We start from the raw sequence: 21,253 nt of genomic DNA on the forward strand, positions 1-21,253 counted from the left end.
CAAAACTCAGCTGCCAGAGCTGTGGTTGGCCTCCCACGCAGGTGCTCTGCCAGAGCCACCATCCGTAACTTGCACTGGCTGCCAATTGAATCCCGAATTCATTTCCAAACCCTTATCATGGCGTTCAAAATTCTTAAGTCAGACTGCCCTGAACTTCTACGCCCGCTCCTTGTACCCTACACTCCCCAGCGCACCTTGCGCTCACTGGGACAACACCTCGTGACAGTCACCCGAACCAAGCTTTGTAGAATGGGCGGACGCTCCTTCAAAGTCTTAGGGGCAAAACTCTGGAACTCCCTGCCTCTACACATCCGCACCCTAACCAATCTGACTGCCTTCCGAAAGGAACTCAAAACCCATCTCTTTTCTGTCATCTAGTCTTCTGTTGGCTATCCCACCCACTCCTCAGGTACTGGTTAGGTCAGCGCCGGGACGCTCCGTTGCTGGGGCAGCTGTTTGCGCTTTAACAAAGGGTTAACATAACATAACATAACAACGAGCAGACGATTCTTCTTAGTATGACTCCTGCTGTCTCTTGTCCAGCACTGCTGAGAAATTCTGTTTTGGCCTCTGCTGACACCAAAATCCCTAACCTTGCTATAGAGATGTCCACAGTCACTAATCCATTATTAAACTTGCCAGCTAGCGATCCACATGAAGATACTGAGTATACATATCCCACAGATTTGTCATTGCCTGGTGTGTAAGCAAGTCTATCTTACCAGTCACATTTTTCCTTTGAATCTGACTCTATAACATCGAGTGTACCATTGAGGTTTTCTATTTTTGTTACTTGGTTTAAAAGACATTTTTTGGTTCCACCTTGGAATTACATGTGGTTGGTTCTCATCTCCATTTTTTTGTTCATGTCGATTGGATTTGTGATGGTATTGTTCCGTCTGGTAAATGGACACTATATAACTGAACGATCAAAAATCTGATTAATTGATGGAACTTTAGCCCCACACTCCTCATGACACATCATGAAAAGAGACCAGACTTTTGTCAACTTCACAGCCTAGCCTGTGCTAGATGGGATTGTATGAGATGCTGTAAAATTTCAAATTCATGGACCCACAGAGGTGGTTAATGTTCCTAATGTACTTTGTGTTTCAATGGGGGATGTTGTGAAACAAAACATACGTTCTGATGATTGGGATGTCCAAGCCATTGAAACTCTCTTTTCTGATTTGAAATATTATGCTGCCTTTGATGCTGAGGATTTATGTTTAGACTCCACAAACTACGCCGCCTTGTTCTGTTACCAACACTATGGCCATCACTTTCTGCATAAGGCTAATACATTTAAAAATGTGGTTAATTACACCCAATGAGAACATTGTCCTACTCCCTTAGAAGGCAGCTCAAATACCCTTTTGAAAAAATTCACATATTTTACTGACTTTGATCGCTCTAACCCGAGCTCATTTTATTTTAAATTAAATTACAAATCTAATTCGAAAGTGAGACTTACTCACTCAAAATCGTTGTATTCCAAATCCTTTATGGATCAGTTAGCAGCGGATGGCTACAAGCTATGGAAAGATACCATAGATCTTAAATCTGTTTGGGGTTCTAGACCCTGGCAAGTGCAGGGCACTGAAGCTTTACACCGAGCATGTCTTATTCTCGGCCACATGTTGTTTTTAAATAGTACGATCTCACAAACAACTTGTCCACTTCAAAACACATGAATACCCCTAAAATTCCTAATCTGCACGCTTACCCTAATTGGAAGAATCATACTGATAGATCCCTTGATGAATTACAATCTTTCATTCCAAATTCCTCCTTTAACATTTCGCCCCTGGATCCTGAGGGTTGGCTGTTGTGGCCAACAAGTTCTGATTCTTGTCAACATGGCTTTCTGGGATTAGCCCCTGGCCTTACACAGGACAGAACTGATCCTTTTTTTTAAAACTTCCCATTCAGTCACCACCTAGTCAGTGGGGAAATTATGTCAAAATTGGCTGAAACATTCCACTCTTTCGTCTGTTAAACATCATTTATCTTTGTTCACCGACAATGTTGATTTAACTGTTTTTGTTAAGGGTCCTGTGAGTGGTAGATCTAAAAGATATATATGTGCTATTTACTATGAAGTTTGGAAACTGTTGCAGGCTGAGGCTGCTTCTTGTTTAAGAGCAATAGACCAAGCTAATTTGAAAAAGTGCTTGCTCTCATTGATAATAGCATTAACACACTCTCTTCCAGGATTTACACCTTGGATAATATTGTTTCGTCTGTTGTGGATATTGTGCAAGATGATGTTTCTGTTTTGTTCCATGGTCAAAATCAATTGTGGTCCATCACGCAGTTTGCATGGACCTTACAAACTTTAAAATCTGGGAAAGTGCCTTGGGACTACATTAATATTTCGTCTGTGTTTTTACTGTTTAATTTAACAGAAAAACAACAGTTCATGTCTAAGAAGGATGCGTCATATTCGCTATTGCATATAAAAAATTAGAACCATTACCATTTTCTGTAGTCGAATCTAATTCAGCTGTTGGTTCATCCATGGTTTAATAACATTGCCTTTTCCTCTGTTTAAGTTTAGTTCATGTATGAAACATTATGCCCTGGGTAGATATGAACCACTTGGTACCGCTTTTCTCCATGAAGTTTGGTCTCTGCCCTTCTCATGCAGATGTCTGAGGGATGGCTAAGAGGTTTACTTAAAAGGGGAGTAGTGCACTTCCACACCTGATCATTCACTCGTATGCAAGAATGTTCAATTGCACGGCACATGTAATGTGGAGGCTCCAAATTTAGCTTGCATTTTGAAGGGAATTCCTGTGCCAGCTATCGTACCAACATTCATACTATTAGGTCATTTCAAGAATAGTTATCCTGTTTTGTTGCAGCGCACGAATGGTGCTTCTGGTGTGAGAGGTCGAGGTGTTCAGCAAGCTCCTAGAGGTAGGGGACGTGGTGTGTTACCCCAGAATGCGCGTTCCTTGCCTCCACAAAATTTGATGAATTGTTTTGATCAGCAGAATGGTGCGTCTGGTAGGACGGCTCAGTACTACGCGGACGATAACTATGTCGAAGGCGAGAATATGGATGGTAATGATTGCTAGGACAGCCAAAGACAAAGAGAGGAAGTTGTTTCAGTTCCAGTAGATCAGAGTGGACCTTATGTTGAAGTGATTACATCAGGTGTGTCAGAGCCTTTTCTGTTGGATACTGGTGCTGCGAAGTGTTCTATTATGCACTCTAAACTCCCTGGCGCACCTTTGTCTGGCTTAACGAATGTTGCAGAAGGTTTTTCTGGCGCCCCAGTTAGTAATCCGATTTCTAGTCCCTTGTCTATTTCTGTTGGACCTTGTGATTTCGAAGCACCCCTTATTCTGACGACAGGTTGTGGTGAGAACTTGCTGGGATTGGACTTGTTGAAAAGATTGCATGCAACGCTATATTGTTCTCCTTCAGGAGTACAGCTTACATTGGCTTACATTGGGTAAGAAAGTGATCTCTCCGATGTATTTGTCTAAAGATCATTTTCCAGCTGAATTGTCTTCTCTTTCTGATTCTCTTTGGGCTACTGGACCTAAGGATGTGGGTCTTTTGGAGATTCCGCCATATGTTGTGACGCATAAAGCGAATGCTATATTGCCACGTATTCCCCAATATCGGATTTCCAGTGATGGTGAAAGAACACTTTTGGCGATCATCTATGATCTGATTGAGAAAGGTGTGATTGAAGAAACGAGAGGTAATGTGTGCAATAGTCCGGTTTTGCCTGTTCTGAAACGAACTGATTCTTCACAGCCGCCTGTGTATAGGTTTGTGATCGATCTTCGCGAGGTGAATAAGATTGTAGTTCCACAATTTCCAGTTGTGCCAGATATCACTGCTTTATTGACTCTGATTCCAGCTTCAGCCACCTGGTTTTCGGTGATTGATTTGAAGAATGCTTTCTTCAGCATCCCGATTGCCGAGGAGAGTAGGGATATTTTTGGCTTCTCTTTAGGAGGCCGAAGTTTCCGGTTCAAGCACGCTCCTCAAGGCTATTGTGAGAGTCCATCCATCTATAGTCAAGCTTTGAAAACACAACTTGATACGATTGTTTTACCTGATGGTGCTGCTCTTATTCAGTATGTCGACGTTTTGTTAGTTGCTGCTGACAATGAAGAGATTTGTAAAGAGGCAACTTTGTCGTTGTTGCGTCATTTGTCTGATTTCCATCATAAGGTGTCTCTTTCGAAGTTACAATATTGTCGACAAGAAGTAACCTACTTAGGTCACCTCTTATCAAAGGAAGGAAGAAGGTTGACCCCAGAAAGAATTCAAGCCATTGCGAACATGAGTGTGTCAACTACACAGAGAGAAGTGCGTGCTTTCTTGGGTATTATGTCGTACTGTAGACAGTGGATTCCGAATTTTTCACTTCTTGCGAAACCTTTGATAGCTCTTACTGTTAAGGATACTCCAAATCCTATTCCTTGGACTGACGAATGTTAGAAGAGTTTTTTTGAACTGCGCGATGCGTTGTGTTTGGCTCCTGTGTTGGGTACTCCTGACTACAGTAGGCCTTTTACACTCTATGTCCACGAGAGAGAGGGATGTGCATTTTCAGTTTGGCGATAAGCAACGTCCATGTGCGTATTTTTCATCGACTTTCGATCCAGTAGCTAGAGCGTTGCCGAGTTGTTTGAGAGCTACAGCAGCAGCAGCTGTCTCTATTCGACAGTTTGCTGGTTTGGTGATGGACAATATGTTGATTGTGATGGTTCCACATGCAGTGGATACCTTATTGAATCGAACCAAGACACAGCACTTAACTAGTGCTCGGTTGTCAGGTTACAAATTGACACTTTGAGCGAGTCATGTGCATAGAAAGAGATGCAACACGTTGAATCCAGCTACGTTGTGTCCGATTTCAGTTGAGACAGATGTTTTTGAACAGCATGATTGCTTCCTTAGGACAGAGGAAGAAACGAAAGGGAGGATAGACCTTAGGGATACTCCTCTTGCAGAATGTGATGGTACTTTATGGGTGGATGGTTCGTGCTTCAAGCTTCCGAATGGTGATACGACTGCGACATATGCTATTACGACTTTGCATACGATGGTTGAAGCGGCACGTATCCCACATAATTCAGTGCAAGCAGCAGAGTTGATTGCATTGACAAGAGCGTGTGTGTTGTCAAAAGGGAAACAAGTGTCTGTGTATACTGATAGCCAGTATGCGTTTGGTGTGGCTCATAGTTTTGGACGATTGTTGAAAGAGCGTGGGTTTCTGACTTCGCATGGGACTAGGATTCAGCATGGTCAGTTGGTGAATGAGCTCCTTGAGTCACTTACTTTGCCGTTGCAAGTTGCGATTGTGAAATGCAGTGCGCATAAGAAAGTTACTGATGATGTTGGTCGTGGTAATGCGTTTGCAGATGAAGTTGCGAAAGAAACAGCGAGAGATGTGATGAGTCGAATGTATGTTGCGGGTCCGGCGAGATGGGTTCTGGATAGAAGTATGTGTGAAGATACGATAGATAGCGTGAAGTCTATTCAAGTGAAGCTACAGAGAAAGAGTTGAATGAATGGAGAGAAAGTAAGGGTAAATTGGATTCGAATGGTTGTTGGGTTGAGTTGTCAGAGCATCAGCGATGGTTGGTACCCGATGCGCGTATGTGCTTCCAGTGGTTACGATGGCGCATGGAATGGCTCATATCAGTGTGAAAGGGATTTGTAAGTTGTTGGCTCCAGTATGGCAAAATGCTGGAATTCCTAAGTGTGCAGAGAATTTGGTCAAGAACTGTATGGTTTGTTTGATGTACAATCCTGGTAAGGGAACTCCAACTCCAGCTGGTCATTTTGCGCCTCCGACATATCCGTTGGAGGCTCTGCAGCTAGATTTCATCCACATGGAGCGGTGCAACAACTTAACGTATGTGCTCGTTGTTGTTTGTGCCTTTTCGCGATGGGTAGAAGCATACCCCCTGAAAGATAGCACTGCCTTATCTACAGCTAAAGCCCTTGTCAAGGAATTCTTCCCTAGGTATGGATTGCCGAGAATGGTCTGGAGTGACAATGGGAATGAATTTTCGGGTCAATTTATGAAGAGAGTGTGTGATGGTATAGGAATAAGGCAGAAATTCCACGCTGCAAATCATCCCCAATCAGCTGGCCGAGTCGAATGCTATAAAGGCACCCTTAAGCTAAAACTAGCCAAGATTCAGGCAAGCTCTGGTCTTCAATGGCCTGATGTCTTGCCGTTAGCCTTTCTGTCCACAAGAATGACTGTGCATTCGCAAATGGGACTTAGTCCGTATGAGGTTTTGTTTGCTCGCCCGGCAAATATTTAGGGAGTGCCGCGGCTGACCAAATTCAGTGAAATAGAGTGTCCTATACTGCTTGATTACCTTTACGAATTGACAGCTAAATTGCGTGTTTTGCACCAACAGGTTCATGATACACTGCCACAAGCATCTGAAGATCCTGGACATGCTATCGAACCTGAATCTTAGGTCTTCATGAGAAATTTCCAGCGGACCAAGAACGATCAGCCCCGCTGGAACGTACCCTACTTGGTGCTTTTGTCCACACGTTCAGCAGTGCGAATGCACGGTAAAAAGAACTGGATCCACGGCGTACATTGTAAGAGGGCCCCTTTGCCTCTGCCGTACGACCGATGGGTCCAGAACGGACTTCCTGACTCTGAGACTGAAACCGTGCCTCGTCTTCTGCCTTTTAGCAATGCACGTTTGATTGGAACAAACTCTGAACGAGAAAGCGACGATCTTCTGCAAGAAGCTATGCCTCTGTCAGTTCGTCTGGATACTTCTGAACCTGAACTTTTGTTCCGAGAACAGACATTGCCTGGCAAAGAGCGTTATAATTTGCGACCAAGAGTCGTTGGACTAATAAACAAATACATTCTTTTTCTTATGATTTTTAAGGTTTAGCTCTCCTCCGAGGAACTATTTTGATTTTTGTTTTTCGAACCGCCATCCGGGTTCAGCTGTAAGGTGGCGGGACAAAGTCTTTGGAGTGCTAGCCAAAGATGTTAGGTCGACAGTTCTGGTTGGTCTAAGGGCGTTCCCTGGACTGACAGACGCACTCCTTAGCACGGAACACCCTAGCGCCGCGAACAGCACGATTAGAGGATGGAGTTTTTCGAGATGGAGAGACCTGTTGAAGGAATGAGCTTTAAGAACAAAATGTGTAAAGAAATGAGCAGAAAGTGTTTTTTAATATTTTGTCTTTTTATGTTACTTAGCTTAATGATGTTTCTGATAGGATATATTATATTCTCTTTCAAAGTGACGTTTGCACCCACTGCACAACCTATGCCTCCTCCTCCTGTTTCTTCGCATTCTTTTCACCCTCTGCCTGAACATGAGTCCATTGGGAGATTGGAATTCGTTAATAATAACTCCTTTGTTCAGCTTCTGTACCAACACCAGCTAGTAATGAACACGACTGATGGTTGGGTGTGTGGCCTTATGCCCCATACTACCGATAAAGGTATTCCTTACCTGGTCCTGCCATTCAGCTACAATGGTTCTGTGTGGGCATACAGAACGATGCTCTTCTATGCTCGTGAAGTCTACCCCCCACGTTCTGTGAAGGACAATCCAAAGAATAGTGCTCTAGTTAAGGGAATAGTAGATATGATTAGAGGAATAGATTCTTATGAGACTATCCCGAGGGATGAGACGCTAGAATATATTGGATGGAACGTCACTGGATATGGAGTTAGTCTGAGTGAGAACCAGCGAGCGAAAAGATCCTCTCCAATCTGGATTGTACCCCAGCAGGGTCATTACTGTCCGCAAGGTAATGGCAAGAATCCGAGAGCTCAGTTAGGGAAGAGTGTTTGCACTGAGACGTATGTTTTTATGTCCCAGACTTCCCCATCGTTTCTAGCAGCTAAGGGTACCTATTTTGTCTGTTACGATAGAGCGTATACATGGTTGCCCCCTGATTTCTCGGGCACATGTTTTGTCTCATTCCTGTTGCCTCCTACGTATACAGCTGCGGCAGATTACCACAAGACGAGAGTTGTTAGAGGTGTCTTCAGTAAGGAAGATACTGCAGGACAAGAATTGGGAGATTTTCTGAAGGGTTTTCTGCCGTTTTGGGGACCTATGGTTAACAGCAGGAACATACGGCAATTGACAAGAGTGGTTGAGTTCACCATAGTTGAAACTGCCGGTGCCCTTAGTAACTTGACTGCTCGGATCGCCTTATGACTCTTCAGAACAGAGTTGCGTTAGATGTCATACTTGCTGATAGAGGAGGGGCATGTAAATTGATTCAATCGAGCTGCTGCGTTTTCATTCCAGACAACGCTCCGACAGTGTACCAAGACATTTCCAAGCTACATAAGATCTCCGAGTCTGTGCATATGGACGAAGGAGATTGGTCGTTGATGGGATGGTTTTGGGAATCGTTATCCACTTGGGGATGGAAGATTCTGATGACCATTGGGATGGTTCTAGCGATTCTTTTCCTGTTCTGTCTTTGCGTACAGTGTGCTCCTGCTATATGTGGCCTTTGTGCTACTTCGTGTTTGAGGAGACCTGTCCAGAGAGAGTTACTAAGTACTAGGATGATGCTACAGCAACATCTTGATGATCTGATGAATATAGACCTGGATTCAGATTGATGTGAGTTTAGGTTATTGCCTATGTAAGGGCAAAAGGAGGATCTGAGGTTCCTTGAATTCTGAACCTGGGTCATAAAGGTTATGGTTCCGTTACGATTTTGGTAACATCGAACCGTAAACAGTGAGCTTAGCAAGCATGAGTGTTTTCGTCATGTTACACCGATGGATTCACTGTGTATTTGACGATTTCGTTCTGAAACCCTTGGGTTCCATTTTGTGCATGGCAGCCATTTTGTAGATTGCCCTCACATAGGCCTATGACTGTGGCTGAACAAGTCTCTAGGACACATGCACCTTAGCTTGAGTTTGTACTGACTTCTGTGTGACCTGAGCAAGCTGACTCCATTGCCCGAAGCTAAACCTGTTGAGCCAGTTCCTTGTTCGGCAGCTGGTCAAGATAGAGCTCAAAGAGCAGGACATTGCTGAGTTTACGGTACACGCACACACCCTTCTATCTTGCTTCTCATCTGTTTCTGTTCCTTCTTTTATGGTCTATTTATGGTTTGGGTTGAGGTCTTTTTATTATGGGTTCGTCTGGCCTGTTTGAGCAAGAATGTTGGGCCTTCCAGTGTAATTTATTATGGGCTGGACTTCTGAAATGTGGGTTTGTCATCATGCAATGCTTTTGTCATGTATACATGGGATTGATCAACTGTAAATAAGGAATGTTTGGCTGAAGCACAATTTTTGGCATAAAAAGGGACAACCTGCTTTGTAAAATTGAGCAGTCTCCTGAGAATATACACTGTGTTGTACTTCTAGGACCTCTGTTACTGGCTGCAGCCAATAAATTTGATCTTTGACGTCACCAAGAAGTATCCTGTGCCTCTGTTTGCCAAGACAGGTGAATCCGAAGACATTGGGCGTTTCCCCTGGCGCCGCTGGGTTCTAAAACCCGGTTCTTCAGGGCTTGTCCTACCTTATACTTACAATGCCACCTGCCCGTGGGCCTACCATAGGGGTGATTGATATGAAGAAAAGGGAAGGTTTAAGGACTGGCAAGTGGTGTGCACTTGCCCAGTCAGCATGACAGTACCAGACTGCATGCAGGCTCTGCAATGGTAGACCTTAGACACGTTTCACAAGGCCGCTTCTGTAGGTGGCACAACCAGTGCTGCAAGCCCACTAGCGGCATTTGGATTTACACACCCTGGGCACACTCAGTGCACTGTACTAGGGTCTGACAAGTAAACCAAATATCCAATCATGGAACCACTAATCAATATATCAATTTACAGTAGGGAGCACTGACATTGTGGCACTGGACAGCAGTGGCACAGTGCCCAAACCATCTAACACCAGCAAAAACACAGGGCAACAGTAAAAGAGAGGGGGAGAGAAGTTAGGGTAGAGGAGTTGGCCTAACAGCTAGGGCGCTCAACCTCGGACCTCGGGATCTGGGGTTGAGTCTCGATAATGATGCTAAACATCTTGTGATTCTGGGAAAATCACTTAATCTCCCGGGGGTAGGCTCCGGTAAAAAGCATAAAGGCGGGGTGGGATCCCGCCTCAAGACACGCACAAACGCGGGGTGGGCTCCTACTCTCTTCCTGCAGGCAGCCCAGCGCTGCCTGCAACCAAAGTTTCTCCTATCCTGGGAGAATGAAGGAGATGGTCACAGCGCTCACAAGGCGCTTAAGACCCCACAAAGATTTCCTCAAGAGACAAAGCTGTGCTCACGCAGGCCAGGACACAGGGCCCTCCAGCAGGGAGGCAGTCCCTTGTGGCAGTTCCACCTGGGACCCAGCAGCAACAGGTCCCAAAGAAGCACAAAAAGTACAACTTTTCCTGGGGTCACAGCCCCTATAATTATACTACACATCTCTTTGTCTGCAAAGCACAGGGCTTGTGGGGACCAGCCAGAACTGGTTCTGGAGCATTCTGTTTACAGTGCTCACAACCTTCTTTGGGAGATGGGGGATCGGCCATCAGACACACCGACGGGGGCGCCGAGCCAGCATTCACTAGGGCAGGCACAATCCTATTCATGGTCAGGGGACTACTCCTCCCACTACTCCAAATGCTGATGTCCTATTGAGCCCAACACTGACTCACCCTGCCCCTCCGGGATCCACAAACACCTCCAAGCCCCTGTCACTCAAAAGCCAGACATGCAATTCATATCAGGCAGGCAGACACATAGCACCCAGAAATGGCAACTTCTAAAAGTGGCATTTCTAAAATAGTTATAATAAATCTGGCCACACCATTGCGTAGCATTTGTTATCCCTATTCCAAATATACCAAACTTGACCATGCTGCTCCTCTCATATCAGAAATTACCACTGAAACACTTATCAGGGAATCCCCAAAGCATTCCTATGGGAGGGCAACCTCACAGTAGTGAGAAACCAAAAGGGCTGTTTGTCACTACCAGGACATGTCACACACTTAACGTACATGTCCTACCTTTTACCTACAATGCACCCTGCCCATAGGGCTAGCTAGGGCCTACCTTTGGAGTGACTGACATGTAGTAAAAGGAATGTCACAGACATGGTACACACTATAGGTGCCACGTCACAGTGGCATTAACACTGCGTGCACAAGCCCTGCAATGGCAAAGGCCTGAGATAGGTTTGAAAGGCTACTTTGGTGGGTGGCGCAATCAGCTCTGCAAGCCCACGAGTAGCATTTAATTTACCAGCCCTGGGTATATGAGATACCACTTCACAAGGGACTGACAGGTAAATTAAATAGGTCAAATAGGTGTAGACCAATTTTACCATATTTAACACAGAGAGCACACGCACTTTACACTGGACAGCAGTGCTAAAGTGCCCAGAGTCCTAAAACCACCAACACCATGTCAGAAAAAGGCTAGGAGAGAGGCAAAAAGTTAAGGGATGACCCTGCAAAAAGGGCCAAGTCCAACAACGACTATTGACGCATGAGAAAGGGAATAGGTGCAAAGATATGTGCCAGTCCCTTCAAAAATCAAGATATCAATGGAGATTGCATGAGGCACGCTGGACAGGGCAGCAATGTATCCTTCATCTAATGCTGAACTCAGCAGGAGTAGCGACAGAGCACAATGGAACCTTTCTGAAAGGAGAGCCTTTGAAGGGTCCACGGTATGATCAACACTCCAGATGATGTATGTTTTTTATCTTCCAGAATAGGCTGACTAGGTGGAGGGGCAACAAGCTGATAAAATTCCATCGATCACCTCCGTTAGCAGCTGGAAGGAGCTCTGATGACCCTCTCAATCTCTAGAAATTAAGGTGGAGGCTCTGCAAGGCGAGGTGCGGGTCCTGTCCCTCTCACCCTACAGACATGAAGGTGGAGGCTCTGCAGGGTGAGTTGTGGGTGCTGCTCCTCTTAATCTCCAGACATGAATGTGGAGGCTCTGCAGGGTGAGTTGTGGGTGCCGCTCCTCTCAAACTCCAGACATGAAGGTGGAGGCTCTGCAGGGTGAGTTGTGGGTGCTGCTTCTCTCAATCTCCAGACATGAAGGTGGAGGCTCTGCAGGGTGAGTTGTGGGTGCTGCTCCTCTCAAACTCCAGACATGAAGGTGGAGGCTCTGCAGGGTGAGTTGTGGGTGCCGCTCCACTCAAACTCCAGACATGAAGGTGGAGGCTCTGCAGGGTGAGTTGTGGGTGCCGCTCCTCTCAAACTCCAGACATGAAGGTGGAGGCTCTGCAGGGTGAGTTGTGGGTGCTGCTCCTCTCAATCTCTAGACATGAAGGTGGAGGCTCTGCAGGGTGAGTTGTGGGTGCTGCTCCTCTCAATCTCCAGACGTGAAGGTGGAGGCTCTGCAGGGTGAGGTGCGGGTCCTGCCCCTCTCAATCTCCAAATATGAAGGTGGAGGCTCTGGAGATTGAGAAACATGTCCTACCTCTTGAGAGCTCCAGAAATTAAGGTTGAGGCTCTGGAGGGTGAGGCGCGAGTCTTGCCCCTCTCAATCACCGGACAGAAAGGTGGAGGCTCAGCAGGGGGTGGAGTGGGTCCCGCCCCCCTCAATCTCCAGATGTTGGACTTGGTCCTTTTGGCAAACTTTTTGCCTTGTATGTGACCTAATATTAGTAGTTTTTGGCCTCTGTGCACTTTAGCACTGTGGCCCAGTGTAAAGTGCGTGTGCACTCTGAGTGCGTGTGGTGAGCTTGGCCTGCCCTCCCATAGGAATGCATGGGGGATATGTGTGTCCATGGTAATTCCTGGTATGAGAACAGTGCAGGGGCGAGTTTGGTATGCGCAAACGCGTAAGAATAAATGCTGTGCAATGGTGTGCGCAGATTTATTGTGACTGGTGAAGAAGTGCCACTTTTAGAAGTTGGCCTTTCTGTGTGCTGTGTGTCTCCCTGCCTGATGTGAATTGCATGTCTGGCTTGTGATTGACAGGGGCTGGATAGTGTGCTTGGCTCCAGGAGCCAGGATGGGTCTGCCCAGTGGTGAATAGGGAGATCTGCATGTAGATGGGAGGGAGGAGTTGTACCTGGGACCTGAATAGGGCTATGCCTTCCCTCCACAATGCTGGCTCTGAGCACCTAGCCCCCACCTGACACAGGAGAGAGGAGCTGAGCACGACAAAGTACTCCAAAGCTCCCCCCAAACCAGTTGCATCTGGTTTTCCCCCAGCCCTGTGCTGTATGACAAAGGGAAAAGTGGTATAAATGAAGGGGCTGTGACCCCATGAAAAGTGGTTGTGCTGTTCTAATTTGAGGGGGGCCTGCTGCTGGACTGCCTCCCTGTTGGAGGGCCCTGTAAGCTTGCCTGCCTGGGCCCAGCCCTTGCCCCCTCCCTCTTAAAGAACTTTTCCCTGGACTTTGGAGACTGTCAATCCTAGCACCTTGAAAGCGCTTCATTTGTGGTACAGAGCGCTTTCCTTGTCCCAGGAGCATGTGGGCTCTGCAGCCCTGAGCTGCCTCCTCTACCGAGGGAATCCCGATGTAGGGATTCCCCCGCAAGTGCCGTTTATCCAGCAGGTGCCCACCCTACATCTGTGCACTGTGAAATCTGAGTGGGAGCCTACCCCGCATCAGTACTTTGGAAGCGGGTGCCCACCCCGCATATTTGCCTTTTTAAATATCCATAGCGAGTGCGCACCCCACCAGGGACTTTATGTGGAAATAACGGGAGCCTACCCCGTACTGCGGCCAGAAGGAGCCACTGAACCCTGAGGGAGGCCGCGCTGCCCGCGGTGACCCGGAAGCTGAACTCTGCAAGCCTTGACTGTGGGCGGGACTTGGGAGCAGCCCGGAAGAGAAGAGCCAGTCAGAACACCAGCGGAGCTGTGCCGGTGTTCCTGGAAACCAGAAAACCCAGGTGGGAGCCTACCCCACACTGGGACATGCTGCAGGGAAGGTATGGAGCCTCGGAGGCTCCACGGAGAAGCCGCAGCCATCTGGAAGTAACACAGAGGGGGCACGAGGCACATTGTTGGTGCCTGCCCCCGCTGCATGTCAGCCCCGCGCAAGCCAACACTAGGAAGAGAGGAGACCGCGAGGGAGTCCCAGATGATTGGGACGTCCCCCCATGTCCGGTTCCTGTTCTCCATGAACAGTCCTGCAGGACAGTGGACCGCTCCAACGTTGGGAGACATTTTTTGTGGCTTAAACTTGAGTCCCTGGAGTGGGGCTCACAGGCACAGTTGTGCCCGTTCTCCCTATGCTTATTGAGCGGTCCCGCAGGGCAGCGGACCACTCCAACGTTGTGGGGGCATTTTGTCCCTAAGAGTCCCCCGAGAGGGGCTCCCAGGCATGGTTGTGCCAATTCTGACTTTGGGTTCACAGCGGCGCTGCAGTTGCAGGCCACTGCAACGTTGGAGCTAAAGTGCAGAGCCTCGCTGGTGCCCCTCAAGTACAGTGGGTGCCGGTGTCTTACTTTACTAAAGACAGTGTACGTGAAAAAATACCTCTGTGACAATGAACACAATACTTCTATCAATTTGACAAATGTGGTAGATAGACATTGCCTACATCACTCTACTTATGTGGCAATGATCAGCATGAAAAAATGTGCTCTCAATTGACAATTGATGGCATCCCTTTAGGGCACACATAAAGGGTGGGGTATTTACCTCCTTGTAAAGTTTAAAGAAACAATCGTTGCCGCTTGTATCAAGTTCAAGTGTGATTTTAATCCATTATGGGCATTAGAGTAGGTTTATCCACATACTTAACGTGATGAGTACAGTTTTGAATTTTCAACATCTACAATTAAATCGTCAAACTCCTGTTTCAAACATCAACAATTAAATCCTTAGCTCCAATGCATTTCGGGCCGTTGCCCTTCTTCTGGGAGCATCTACAAAATGACAAATAAAGCATGCATGTAATGTCTTCTTATTGATCAAAATAAAACAAAACAAAACTGTTCGCTGTATTGTCTTACTTGGTGGGGTGATCGTGATGTGTTGGTAAACATGTTATCTTTCAACGTGAAGGTAATCTTATAAAGAAATTGGAATCCACTCTGAAAGTGGGAGTGATCCCTAAAGTGATGGGGAGCACACAGTGTTGTTTAAATGCCCCTCACACACCAACAGGCCCCTTGGTGTCATGCTTCATCATCGGGGCCTTCGCACCCCTCTACGGGATGCGGCGTGCTACGACTCACGGATACGTAGGAGCGCTTGATAGTGAACTATGTGTTTGTGTGTGGTAGGGAAGGAGTGTGAGAAGTGAGGTGAAAAAGTGAAGGTTAATTAAAAAATACCTGGCTCGTAGGAAAAAATTATTTATTATGTCCTCGGCTGGTATTGTTAAAAGGGTGCAAAGTGAGGTTGACAAATATACGTATTGGGGTATATCAACCTCTGAAAAGCATCGACATGTTTCGGAGTACAGCGACTCCTTCTTCAGGACAAGGATATGCATGTTTATCCTCACCTTACTCACATGGATGTAGAATGTAAAAGTGTATTTTACCAAAAAACTAGGTGAAATGTACCTATCAGTGTTAATTGTAGATAAGCTCTGTTTGCGCCCAATTGGCGTGAGAAGAACCTGTGGGGTAAAAAACATAGTAAACATCACAGTCGGACGTCCAGGAACAAGGAAAAGCAATGATTTCCAGTTATATGAGGGTAAAAGTGAACCCGAATTAAGGTTCAAGGACCCAGTGAAATAAAACACTAAAAAGACACACAGTAGACATAGACATACATATAGTGGAAAAACGCCAAGATCTCTTTCCCAACAATGACTATGGAGAAAGGGAGAGACTTTAATGGAGGCTTACTTATAGTTCAAGATTTTCTGACCTCATGAGCCTAAGCGTGGTATTGGGGGATTCCTTCCTCACTGCTCAGTAAAGCAACCTAAAGGATGTTAAGGGTAGGTTTTAGGTTCATATAATTATCATGGGAGAAATTCGATGGCTCTCGATTTTACAACCCAAGTCACGGTTACTGCACAGTCTAGTCGACTGCCATCCCCTCAACGCGACTCCGACGATGTGTAGGATCAGGTTGGTTTTGGCCTCTTATATACTGCCAAATGCTTCAATTAGTGAGTTTATTAGAAGCGGAAACATGCCCAAACAAGGGTGCAGTGTGCAGGGCAGGTCCGGTATTGCGCGCTGGTCAGGGGCGCGATACGTGGTTGGAATACGCATGCGCTAGGAGTTAGTGTACCTGCACTCGTGCATGCGTATTGTCTGCACTGACGCCGTTTGGCTAAACCAAACGGCGCGCTTGTGTTTGACACAGACGCTTTTTATCTGCGCATGTTGACTGGCTAGTGGGTGGAACTCAAGAGAGAATTATCAGCATTGAGGGTATAGATACTAAGGACAGCGTTGTCTGAACCGAACCAAGTCATAACATTATGGAAGTATTCATAGATTCATAATTACAATAGCCTTAATGTATAGATCTTTCAACATAGTTTCGCTGCCAGCATGGAAGGAAAACGAAAGATGCCTATTTTGTCAGAACAGATCAGCGTAACTGGCTCCATGGAATAGAGTCATTTAGCCCAAGGAGTACATGGCCACCGTCCTTGTGGCAATTGTAACAGCTGTCATTTAACCAAGAAGAGCCAGACCCTCACCTTCACGAATGGTACCAGTTGGGAACAACGCACATTCACCAACTGTAACAGTAAGAACGTTGTGTACCTAATCACATGCCCCTGCAAGAAAGAATATGTGAGCATGACAACAAGGCAAGTCAAAATAAGGATCAATGAGCATAAAAGCAACATAAGATGCAAGAAATCAACCACGAAAATGGCAGCCCACTTTCTAGAATACCAACACTGTGTTATTGAAATAAACTGGACCCTTCAAAAGGATTGACATCAGCAAGAATTCTATCGATGTCGTCCTCACTGAAGGTTAGGCCGTGTTCGTCCTCCATGACGGTTTAGGAGAATGGGAAGATTCAAGGCGTTGGATGTAGTGTATGTCGGATGTCTTAGTGTGGTCAAAAGCAGAGGTGGGTGTTCCGTCTTGGGACTGACACCACTAGGCTAAATGACTCTATTCCATGGAGCCAGTTACGCTGATCTGTTCTGACAAAATAGGCATCTTTCGTTTTCCTTCCATGCTGGCAGCGAAACTATGTTGAAAGATCTATGCATTAAGGCTATTGTAATTATGAATCTATGAATACTTCCATAATGTTATGACTTGGTTCGGTTCAGACAACGCTGTCCTTAGTATCTATACCCTCAATGCTGATAATCCTCTCCTGAGTTCCACCCAATAGCCTGTCAACATGCGCAGATAAAAAGCGTCTGTGTCAAACACATGCGCGCCGTTTGGTTTAGCCAAACGGCGTCAGTGCAGGCAATACGCATGCGCGAATGCAGGTACACTAACTCCTAGCGCATGGGCATTCCAACCACGTATCGCGCCCCTGACCAGTGCGCAATACCGGACCTGCCCTGCACACTGCACCCTTGTTTGGGCATGTTTCCGCTTCTAATAAACTCACTAATTGAAGCATTTGGCAGTATATAAGAGGCGAAAACCAACCTGATCCTACACATCGTCGGAGCCACGTTGAGGGGAAGGCAGTCGACTAGACCGTGCAGTAACCGTGAATTGGGTCGTAAAATCGAGGGCCATCGAATTTCTCCCATGACATTTATATGAACCTAAAACCTACCCTTAACATCCTTTAGGTTGCTTTACTGAGCAGTGAGGTAGGAATCCCCCAATACCACGCTTAGGCTCATGAGGTCAGAAAATCTTGAACTATAAGTAAGCCTCCATTAAAGTCTCTCCCTTTCTCCATAGTCAATGTTGGGAAAGAGATCTTGGCGTTTTTCCACTATATGTATGTCTATGTCTACTGTGTGTCTTTTTAGTGTTTTATTTCACAGGGTCCTTGAACCTTAATTCGGGTTCCCTTTTACCCTCATATAACTGGAAATCATTGCTTTTCCTTGTTCCTAGACGTCCGACTGTGATGTTTACTATGTTTTTTACCCCACAGGTTCTTCTCACGCCAATTGGGCGAAACAGAGCTTATCTACAATAAACACTGATAGGTACATTTCACCTAGTTTTTTGGTAAAGTACACTTTTACATTCTACATCCATGTGAGTAAGGTGAGGATAAACATGCATATCCTCGTCCTGAAGAAGGAGTCGCTGTACTTTGAAACATGTCGACGCTTTTCAGAGGTTGATATACCCTAATACGTATATTTGTCAACCTCACTTTGCACCCTTTTAACAATACCAGCCGAGGACATAATAAATAATTTTTTCCTACGAGCCAGGTATTTTTTAATTAACCTTCACTTTTTCACCTCACCTCACTACTCACACTCCTTCCCTACCACACACAAACACATAGTTCACTATCAAGTGCTCCTACGTATCCGTGAGTCGTAGTACGCCGCATCCCGTAGAGGGGTGCGAAGGCCCCGATGATGAAGCATGACACCAAGGGGCCTGTTGGTGTGTGAGGGGCATTTAAACAACACTGTGTGCTCCCCATCACTTTAGGGATCACTACCACTTTCTGAGTGGATTCCAATTTGTTTAAACAAATTACCAGGGGAGACTGAATCCACTTGTCTCTCTCCCTCCCTCCTTTTGTTATATTTAGGTAATCTTATAAAGGCCTGTGCACGAAAAAAGGTGTAAAAGCATGCTGTTAGAATATTACCATGTCGTGTTGAGGTTCAATCCAAAATAACAAATTAAACAAATGGTGTTGGATGGGCGGTTACGCATTGCATTATCGAGTTCAGAAAAGATTTGGTGCCTTGACGATTAGCGGGAAAAGTTTATACGTGCATAAAGCTTCCGTGATGTTCAGCGCGGTAACGCGTATAGATTTACTTAGGATTTTGTTTTAAGTTTGACTTAAAATCCTAAACGTACTACTTTTGGTCTTGAGTCAAACTTAAAACAAAATCCTAACTTTACTACTACTAAATGTGTTCTGTGAATACCAAAAGAAGTAAGTTTAGGATTTTGTTTTAAGTTAGTTCTGTGATTCGGGCCCAGAGTGCTGTACAGGGGTGGCTTAAAAAACATATATAACACACAACAGCCCCTCTGTCACAATATCAGAAAAAGTCACTACCTGTACCACACAGCCATTGGCTCATTCACTGTATGTGTCCCTTTTTTTGTTTTTGACAGCCGCTTATTGATTTGTATATACATAAAATACCAAGTAAAGGAACTTAGTTGTTTTGACAGAAATTGTTTCTTCTCTTGGTGTGTTACTTCATTATATGACTAAAAGCATATTATTTTCAAAGGATTAAGTACCGATCACACATCAGTTGATATCCCCGACAGAACTACTGTTTTTCTTTAAAAAGAAGGGAGGGGCAGTGACATTTTGCATGATGTACATACTATGTTTAGACCTAGCTACTACTTAAGGGTGAACTTCAGTGATCTGCTTACAGTGCGTAATATCCACAAACCTTACAAGATGTGCGTATCAGTGAAACTTCAGCAATTAAAATTTAGGCCAATGCGCGTAATCCCAGAAACTTAATTTGCTGAACGCATCAGCGGAACCATCAGCCCGATTACTGATGGCACATATTTATATAGGGAGGAGTCACTTTAGTCTGGTGCTCAATTACATGTGTAGATGTGAGTCTAGTGGTGCCTGATAACTGAAAGGCACATATTTGTTTACATACAATTTCATATATGTCTGATTTATTATTCCTATTACAGCGCCTTCTACCTTGAGAAGGACTATCCTAGACCAGTGTGTGGACAAAACACATGCCGACAAATCGAGGATAAAGGGATTGGGATATGGTCTAGGGACACTAACAACAAATCCTACATCAAACCTCACGTTTAACTGATGGAGAGCAAAGAGCGATATAAAGTGATATACTGAGAAAAAGTAACCTGGAGAATTGCTGCAAATTAAAGTACATTAAAAAAATTAATAAAGAACCACATATTCACCGCTGTGTGACCTGGAAGCCGATTATTTCTCAATATAGCCTTTGTTTGTGATTACCTTACAGTGATCACATTATCATCCGCGCTGGAAGAGATGGGAGCCTGGGGTGTTTAGTCATTGAAGCTCATTTACATACAAACGGGGGTGACAGCCTGTTCACAATGCACAGCACAAGTTATGTACGTAAAACGCTTGCACACATAACAGGGTAAAGTGATTCAGGTAACAGTGTGAGTTTTGTATGACAGGAGCAGGCAGTCTTAGTTTTTGAGACCTGATTGTCTGAAGGGTGCATCTTTAGCTCTTTTAACTGTTTGAGAGAGGGTGGCAGTCTCAAATTCTGGGGACACAGCTGCCAACAACACTCCTCATGGTTTTTACTTTTTGCATCTACAGTGGGTGCAGATTCCACCTAAGACCATAACCTTTTCAGCTCGGTGGTCTGCTTCCTGGAGTCCGCCTGCTTTGCTTCTCTCATACTTCTGTCAGCAAAGGTAAAAGTGTCATCTACTAAAGTGCCCTTAACTCACTTTTGGTAACATGGCTTGAGTAGTACAGTCTAAGGCACACTCAAAGGTAAAGCAACACAGTGGAAGTCACAAATTTCAATACAGTGTAGTAAAAAGAGACAAGGAACTTTAAGATGAAAACCAAGGTTAGAAAAACAGGAATATTTAATAACTATTCAGAAGCAAAATCAAAAGGTCTCTGATTTAAGGATTAATAATTAGCAAAAACAACTGTCCTAAAGGAAATACCAGATACTGTTAGTCATGTACTCTAAACCAAACAAAAAGGTAAATGAATATAAAAAAATGCAGATCCACTGAATCAGTGTTTAAGGTGCACACAAAATAGTCACTGAACTCGCTAGAAATGCTCGAGGGGGCAAAGGTAAGTTCAGTCTCCGGTGATGATTAACACTGGAATTTGATGCTAGGTTTTTCGCTGAATCACTCTCAGAAGGTGACGAGATGCACAGAAGTGACTTGTAGTGCAAAATGCCCACAATGTAGAGTTAGGTGCCGCTCTACTCTCTGCGGACAGAGCTGCATCCCAATCTACTCTCTGCGGACAGAGCTGCGTACCGCTCTACTCTCTGTGGACAGAGCTGTATCCCATTCTACTCTCTGTTGACAGAGCTGCACTCCACTCTACTGTCTGTGGACAGAGCAGTGTCCCACTCTACTGTCTGTGGACAGAGCCATGTCCCACTCTACTCTCTGCCGACGGAGCTGTGTCCCACTCTACTCTCTGCGGACCGAGCTGTGTACCACTCTACTTTCTGCAGATAG

Source organism: Lissotriton helveticus, assembly GCF_964261635.1.
Source record: "Lissotriton helveticus chromosome 1_1 unlocalized genomic scaffold, aLisHel1.1 SUPER_1_unloc_10, whole genome shotgun sequence".
NCBI lineage: Eukaryota > Metazoa > Chordata > Amphibia > Caudata > Salamandridae > Lissotriton > Lissotriton helveticus.